The sequence below is a fragment of the Carcharhinus amblyrhynchos genome, chromosome 1 (genome assembly GCF_965287045.1).
Source record: "Carcharhinus amblyrhynchos chromosome 1, sCarAmb.v2.hapA, whole genome shotgun sequence".
Taxonomy (NCBI): domain Eukaryota; kingdom Metazoa; phylum Chordata; class Chondrichthyes; order Carcharhiniformes; family Carcharhinidae; genus Carcharhinus; species Carcharhinus amblyrhynchos.
In genome coordinates, this window is record NC_137324.1 from 120,291,879 (window position 1) to 120,301,260 (window position 9,382).

Consider the following 9,382-nt stretch of genomic DNA (forward strand, 5'->3'; position numbering starts at 1 on the left):
AGAAAATAATAGAAGATAGATACATTAATGGCAATATGGAGATATTGCACCTACAGAAAGATGCCTTGACTGATGCATTAGAGGCATTGTGAACTGAGGTGAAAAACAAAAGTTAAAATTTTCCTGTTTGTCTTTAAATCTCTCCATAGACTTGCCCCAAGGTCTTGTCTTTCCCTATCTCTGTGACCACCTCTAGCACAACTTCTTCAGTTCCTCTGACTTAGCCTTCATTTGGTCTATCATTGGAACTATGCTGCAGCCACTTATACCTAATACTTTGGAATGATGTACTTCCCTACACTGCTCTTCTTCTTTTAGACTGTCCTTAAAATCTACCTCTTTGTTGAAGCTTTTTGATTGGCCTCCTGTTTTGGCTTGGTGCCCACTTTTTTTTCCTTTTAAAAAATTCTCTGAAACACCTGCTAATGATTTTTCTACAATGAAGGCACTATTATAAATGCATTTTTTATTATTGTGTTTTAATGAAGCTGTTTAACCCGAGAAAAGCAAATTACTGCAGATGCTGGAATCTGAAACCAAAAGAGAAAATGCTACAAATTTTTAGCAGATCAGGCAGCATCTGTAAGGAGAGAAAAGAGCTGATTTTCAAATCTAGATGACCCTTTGTCAAAACTGACAAAGGTACCTAACTTCTTCCTGGACATGGCACGAGGCAAGGCAGGGAGTTATTTTACAAATGCAAGACACATAAAACAGGCCAAAACGCTACTCACAGGGATTTTTATTACCCAGAGGAAAATTCCTGCAGAGGAAAATGGATGGTATGTTTCCAGAGGTGGGACAAGATTCTTTCCTTATTTATTTTGTTAAACAGCCAATGGTTTCAACCTAATTGTTGCTTGGAAACATCTAGGATTCAATGAGATTTTACTGAGTTAAATATGATGATTTGAGCCTCTTGGTGAATATACAGTCGTATGGATAGTACTACAAAATGGTTATTTTTTTCCTGAAATGTTTAAGTTTATTGTCTAATATAGCAACAGTAATTTTAAAATTTACGAACGTAGAATTTGCGTAGTAAACTGGCAAGCTAGTCTTGCAGCTGTCTTGCAGTCTATCATTTTTCGCCATGAGTTTTCCAGAGCCTGACACACGACTAGGTAACAAATCTGACCTTGACACTCACTATTAGAGATCAGGAAATAATTTCACTTAATCACAATTTTATAATGGTGAACAATTTATTTGGAATTGAACCACTCAGGGTAATTTTTATTATCAATACAAAAATAGCAGCACACAGGAAACTTGTACTGGAGGCAAAACCTTTAATTCTTTAAATTAATCAGAATATCTGGATGAGCAATATAATGAAAGGAGATAATAAAAGGGAGATTTACTGAAAGGAAAGAGAAATACATGGTAAAGAGTTCAAAACAACAGGTAAAGAATTTTATACATTAAAGGAGAGAGAAATTGAAAACAAATGGAATATCAAAAGGAGACAGAGAAAGACTTAGTGATTAATAAAAAAGCAGATTACAAGAAGAAAATAAGTTTCTTTAATTTGATCAGTGAGGATTGCATGGGACTTCAGCAAATTTATGTAAATTGTTTAAAAAGTACTATTTTATAAAGGTTTCAACATTAATAAACATTTCAGATTTCCATTAGTTCTTAGATTAAATCTTCAGGTAGTTGTATCTAGCAGACTAAAATAAATCATAGAGCAATACAGCACAGAAACAGGCCATTCAACCTAATCGGTCCATGCTGATCATAATGCCATCCCAGATAGTCCCAATTGCCCACATTTGGCCCATATCTCTCTAATCCTTTCCCGTCCATGTACCTATCCAAATGCTTTGTAAATGTTGCTATTGAACCTGCCTCAACTACTTTCCCTGGAAGCTCATTCCATGTGCACACCATCCTCTGCATAATAAAGTTGCCCCTCAGGTCCCTTTTAAATTTTTCCCTTCTCACCTTAAACCTATATCCTCTAGTTTTCAATTCCCTCCCTGAGAAAAAGACTACATATGTTCATCCTATTTATGCCCCTCATGATTTTATACACCTCAATAAAGCCAGCCCTCATTCTCCTACATTCCAAGAAATTAAGCCCTAGCCTGGCCAACTGCTCACTATAACACAAGCCCACCAGTACTGGCAACATCCTGATAAAGCTTACCTGCATTCTTTCCAGTTTACCAATGTCTTTCCTATAATAGGGTGACCAAAACCGTACATAATATTCCCAAACGCAGCCTCATCAATGACATGAAACTTACTGGATTATAATAACCACATTTATCTTCAGCTGCCCCTTGCACAATTGGATAGACTATCATTGGGAAACAGACCAAAATTGGGTATGGTTTCTACTACCACTTGTTCCAACATTAATTTCTTCTCCTCACTCCTGCCAGGATCACCACTAACTGACCATTTCTTGCCCATGCATGTATATGGTGGTGAAGGGATGGGACGTGATCTCTGCCTATACCTCTCCTGTTTTCATCCTTGTTACCTTTTATCCTCATCACCACCAAGAAAAAGTTGGTAGTGGCCCTTAGCGATGCAGCAAGAAGACCAAAGTGTCTGAATAGGGCAAAAAGGGCCTCGCAGTAGTTTCTTCTACCTCCAATTACAATCAGACAGTACAGAAAGAGGCCAATCAACCCATTGTATCTATGCTGGTATTTTTGAAGTGGGTATGCCGGCGTTGGACTGGCGTAAACACAGTAAAAAGTCTGACAACACCAGGTTTTAGTCCAACCTATTTATTTGATAATATACTCGCAAGCTTGCGAGTATATTATCAAATAAATAGGTTGGACTAAAACCTGGTGTTGTCAGACTTTTTACGGTATTTTTGAAAACACTATCCAATTCGTCCAACTCCCCTGCTCTTAGTTTCATTGTTGTCAGCAAATAAATTGCTTAAATTCTTTGTCAGGAATGTTTTGCATCTTTCATACTGTCTCCACATAGAACTATAGAAAAGTTACAGCACAGAAGAAGGCCTTTTGGCCAATCTTGTCCATGCCAGCCTAAAGACACCCATGTGCCTTTTGTAATTCCACCTTCCTCCCCATAGCCCTGTAATTTACAGCACTTAAGATGCAAATCCAGGTACTTTTTAAAAGATTTTAGGGTCTTTGCCTCTACCATCAACCCAGACAGCGAATTCCAGACACCCATTAACTACTGCATATATAAATTCTTCCTTATGTTCCTCTACACCTTCTGCCACTTACCGTGAATCTATGTCCCCTGGTTCTAGAATTCTCCTCCAAGGGAAACAATTTTATCCAGTCTGCTCTAAGTCTTCCCTTCATAATTTTGTACACCTCAATCAAGTCACCCCTTAGCTTTCTTTGTTCAAAGGAAAATCATCTTCTGACACTGACTAGAGATTCCATTACCAAGATCTTCCAATGTTTTATGTTATTCTTTCACGGGATATGGGCATCACTGGTAGGTCAGCATTTCTTGTCCATCTTTAATTGCTCTTGAGAAGGTGAGCTGCCTACTGCAACCACTGCAGTCCATGTCTTGTAAGTACACCCACAATGCTGTAAGGAAGAAAGTTCCAGGATATTGACTTAGTGTGAGTGAGAGAATGACAGTAGGGTTCCAAGTTTGGACAGTGAGAGGCTTGGAGAGGAATTTGCAGATGGGAGTGATCCCACACGCTTGCTACCTTTGTCCTTCAAGGTGGTAGAAGTCATGGGTTTGGAAGTTGCTGAAGGAACCTTAATGAAGTTGTTTTAGTGCATCTTATAGATGGTACATGTTGCCAGTGTGCATCAGTGATGGAGGGATTGAATGTGGTGGTGAAAGGGTTGCCAATTAAGTGGATCGCTCTGTCATAGATAGTATTGAGCTTCCTGGATGTTTTTGGAGCTGCAATCATCCAGACAAGTGGAGATTATTCCATCATACTCTTAACTTGTGCCCTGTAAATGGTGGACATTCTTTGGGAAATCAGGAGGTGAGTTATTTGCAGCTGAATTTCCAGCTTTTGACTTGCCCTTGTAGTCAAAGTATTTATATGGCTGGTCTAGGTCAATTTCTGGTCCAGGGTAATTCTTCAGGATGTTGATTGTAGAGGATTCAGTGATGATGATGGCACTGAATGTCAAGGGAAAATAGTTAGATTCTCATCTTTTAAATGGTCATTGCCTGTCATTTGACAATTGAAGGCTGCTTCTTGATGATGGGAGTTCTGCAGAGAGTTTGCTCTGCATGTTTATTCCCCAACTCAGGCAAATAGTTCATTATAACGATAAGATTGAAACGGTATGCAGAAGTCCTAATTCACCGCTATCTCATTGAAAAGAAGACGAAACAGTGAGCAGACCTGGCCCAAGTACCCATCAAATGTGATGTATAACTCCTATATATCTCTTGTGAGGAATCTTAGCAAATGCTCATTTCTGATTTCTTCCTTCAGAGTTTTCTCCCCTCCTCTAGGTATGGATTTCAGTTTGTTCAATAATTGAGATAATTATTGTAAAGATTTTAGCCTTTAGATGTTGATTGCTGTTTATCAGGTGGTATGGATTGGATCCAGTTTTCTATGCTTGCAGTGTAGGCTTTAAATTCACCAAAAAAAGACATTTGTCTTACTGGAGGATTACTTGTCTTGACAGTAAAGGTTGTCTGAAGGGCAGAAAAAAACTCATTTTACTCCTTGTCACCAATGTAATAATCTCACCGAGACTAGTCTTCTATCACTCACACCTTTTATTTACAGTGTGCATAAGGTTCTTCTCCTGTGGCTACAGGTCAATCCTGGAGTCGTTTGACTGCCAGCTTGAGTGGAGCTGGTCGATTTTATTTCCTCCGGCTCCTTCTGCCCCATTAGGCAAGCCTCCACTTGCTTAATAAGGGAGCTGGTACTATACAAGGCCCATTGGGAGATCTATTGACAATCCCCTGTGGCCATCATAACAATTAGGTTTAACAAATGTGCAGAGTAGAGACAGAGTAGGGTAGAAGCAGAGACAGCTGTGTACAATAGCCACCTGAGAAACAGCAATCAACATAAATATATGAGAAATATATAGCTTGTCATTTTTGAGGAATGATAGCCCATATGGACCATGGAAACCCCTACAATGTAATGCACCTAAATCTACCAAAAAAATTTTACAAAACCTTGTCCAAAATTAGTTAAACTGGTAAGCAGTAGGAATTCAGGGAATTGATAGGAAATTGATATAATATATACTATATGTATATTATATGTGAGTATGCCCAGAAACAGGCCATTCAGCCTAACTAGTTTGTACTGGTGTTAATTCTCCACACAAGTCTCCTATTGTTCTAGTTACCTCCTCACAGTCTTTCGGGATATCTTTCTATTCCCTTTTCTCTCATGCACTCATCAATTTTTTTTTGTAAATATCCAAGCTATTTGCCTCATACTTCTTGTGATAGCAAGTTCCACATTCAAACCAATGCGATTAAAGAAATTTCTTTTTTTTGTGCATTTATATATAACTACTCCATATTATGTTGAGGCAAAGATACTGAATAGGCATGTGGTACAGGTTGTTAGGGCCAGGATTGGTACTGGGATTATTTCTGCTTCTAATTTACATCAATGTCTAGGATTCTGAATATTAACATAAATTGGTCAAATTTTGCAGACGATATATAACTCAGGGCATGAAAAATGAGTTGAACAAAATATATAAAGAAATGGAATATGGCAAGTGAGATTTAATGCAACTGTAAAGTGCTGCAAATGGATCCAAGCATTATGATAGATTTAATGCACAACGTATTGATTCAGTGAGCAGCAGTCAATACAGTAATTAGTATGTTAGCTAAACTAATAGTATCCGAGTAAGAGAATATCATGCTTAACAGCATAGTGATATGAAACCAAAAAGGAAAATGCTGGAAAATCTCAGCAGATCTGGCAACATCTGCAAGGAGAAAAAGAGCTGACATTTCAAGTCCAAATGACCTTTTGTCAAAGCTATGATTAGTGATATGATCTGGTTGAGGTTTGAATACTCTGTCCAGTTTGGTCACCCAAACATAAAGGGAATATTCCAGAGAAAGAAAAACACAAGATTGATTTCTAGGCCTGAATTTATGTAAAACTGGAAAAAAATAGCCATGTTGGTGCCAGAGACTCTATTCTGGAAGTCCTGTTCCCTCTGCATTCACCATTTTTGCCTGGGGGGAGCAGGGCAGGTTGCAGTTTGCATATTTGCAGTTTGCGAGGAAGCTGTATATGTTTACTACAGTTGCATTCTAACAGATCCAATTATTTGCATTTGGCATGTTCAAAACATGACTTGTGGACTGTGTACTTTTCACAAGAAGATCTGAAGCTACTAGAAGAAAAAAGGTGCTCTTTAATAGAAGTAGAGTACCTTTTTGGATAAGTCCAGGAACATCTTTGGAAGAGGTAAGGTGCCCTTTGGGAGAGGTCATGTTCTTTTTGGAATAGTTTAAAGTGGACATGAATGTGCACATAAAGTGGATTAACTCATTGGAACTGTCAAGCTGTCATGGAAAATGTCTGCAATTCATTGAAAACAGTGCTTGCTAACTCACTCTGTTGTCATAAGCCTGAGGGTTATCATTTTAGGATTTGTGCTGCATGCCTGATTCCACAATCTATCAATATTACAAGAGGGTACCTGTTGTTCGCAGTTTGATTGACAGCTCCAAATTGTTATAAAGTGTTTAATGTGGGGCTAAGAATACAAAGTGATTAATCACTTGAAGGATCATAAATATAGTGCATGATTCCTAATGCAGGAAAGCATTTTTTTCAATTGTGAACTCATCAATAGGCACTTTGAACTTTTATTTAATCTCAGCATTGGTCCTGAGGTCTTCCTGTAGTGGATACTGGATGAGTTGGCATGAAGGGTGTAAGGGCAATAGTGGTTGGTGGGGGACATGGGTTCCAGATAAAGAGGTCGCACCTCAACAGTGCTGGGGCCAGTGTCAACCCAGGAAGGTAACTAGTGCTGGGGTGGGTTTAATTGGGTTTGACAGGGATGTGGGCAGCAGGGTGAAACTTTAGAGAGGGAAAGTTCAGTACCATTTGTGACTCCTCGGGTATTAAAACAGACCATGTCTATACTCAGCAAATCCTAGACAAAATTCAGGCTTGGGCGATTAGTGGAAGTAACATTCACACCACACAATGTTAGGCAATTATGATCTCCAGCAACAGAGAATCTAACCATCTCTTTTTGACTTTCAACAGCATTACTATCACTGAATCCCCAACCATCTACATCCTGAGGCTTACCATTGACCAGAAACTTAACTAGTCCAACCATATAAAAACTGTGTTTACAAGAACAAATCAGAGGCTGAGAATTCTGTGGTGAATAACTCACCACCTGACTGCCCAAAGCCAGTCTTCCACCTTCAAAGCACAAGTCAACTACCCCAGGAGCGCTGGGTTAATAATAGCAGTGAGATGAACCCCTTAACTGGCATTAATGACCTACTTAAGGGCCTCAGTTAGTGGCAGGGCACAGGGCCTTCCTGCCACGGATGTAACTGGGGTGAAAGCAGGAAAGTGGCAGGATCACCATGTATCACCCTCCTGCCCAATTAAATGCTCATATCCCACCAAACTCACCAACCCAGAGAAAGCACAAGATTATAAAAATATGGCTGGAGTATGAAAATAGATTAATGACTGATAAAATAAATCCTCAAAATCTGTTATGAACATACAAACATTAAAAGATTTACGAAAGTAAGGGTGGGATCAATTAAGGACCAAAAATAAGATCTTCTTGTGAAAGCAGAGGATGTAACTGATGTGCTAAATGAATAATGGATCTGCCTTGGCTCAAGAAGAAGGTACTGGCAATGTAATAAAGGAGGAGGCAGGAGTAATATTGGGTAGGATAAAAATAGACAGAGGAGGTGTTTAAAAAGTTGGCCGTCCTCAAAGTTGAAAAGTCATTCAGCCTGGAAGGGATTCATCCTTGGTAACCAGAGAAGTAAAGGTTGAAATTGCAGAAGACTAACTACGTTCCTTTGATGCTGCTTTGATCTGAGACTGGATGATTGCATATATTACACCCGAGTTTAAGCAAATTGAGGAAGATAAGCTCAGCAACCACAGGCTGACGAGCTTAACATAGGTGGTGCAGAATTTTTTCGAAACAATAATCGGGGACAAAATTCACAGATGTTTGGAAAGGTATGGGTGAAGAAATGGAAGTCAACATTGTTAAAGGTAACAGCAAAATACTGTGGATGCTGGAAATCTGAAATAAAAACAAAACATGTTGCAACTGCTCAGCAGGTGGAGAGAGAAATGGAGAGTGGGATTTTCCATAATCCTGTCCCCTCAGTGTGTTTTGCAGGGACAAAGGTGACCTGCCATTGGCTGGCGGCAGGATTTTCTGGTAGTGCTGCTGTCAACAGGGTTTTCTGTTGGCGAAACTGAAAGATCTCACCAGCAGGAAGGGCAAGTAAGCCCCTTCCAGAGTTTTAGGTTGCGATATTTCACCAGGCAATCTGCATTTGATTAACTTGGTTGAGCTCTTTGATGAGGTGAAAGAAAGGGTTGATGAGATTAGTGCCATTGATGCAAATGGACTTTCAGAACTTTTCTGACAAACTACCAATAATATACATTTTAGCAAAGTAAAGGTCCATGGGAAGAATGGAATAGCAACAGCATGGAAACTATTTTGGCTCAAGGACAGAGAGAAAAAAGAAGTGGTAGATGGTTGTTTTTCAGATTGGAGGAAAGTATATAATAATAATTGCTCAGGCCATTATTGGGATACTGCTCTTTTTGATATGAGTCAATAGTCTAATCTTAGATATACATCATCATTTCAAAATTTACAAATGACACAAACTCAGAAATGTAATAAACAATGAGTTTGCACTTATCTTCAGGAGGATTTAGCATGGTGAACTGGGCACACACATGGCAGATAAAATTTAATGCAGAGAACTGTGAAATGCTTCATTTTGATTGGAAAAATGAAGAGACGCAATATAAATGAAATTATGTAAATTTTTCAGTGCTGCAGGCGCAGAGATACCTGGTGGATGTATGGATATAAATATTTGAACATGGCAGGAGAAGGTGAGAAGTTTGTTTAAAAGGTTTCTTTAACAGAGACATTGAGTTGAATTTTTCCATCTCTGTGATGGCAAGCTTGGAGGTGGGAAAGTGGGGAAACTGGGAAGATGCTATTGCAGGACAGTCTCCTGAGGCATCCTTCTATTCAGGGAACTTTCCCAGGGGCAGTTTGGGAATTAGATAGGCTGCATACTCCATGAAGATGGGCAGCTAGTTACACTGGTTTAGGCTCCAATTAGGGGTGATTTTGTAATCTGGCTGGCATTTTTGCCAGCAGCAGAGCTTCACTTGTACCCTGTGTGGAAGCCACCAGCT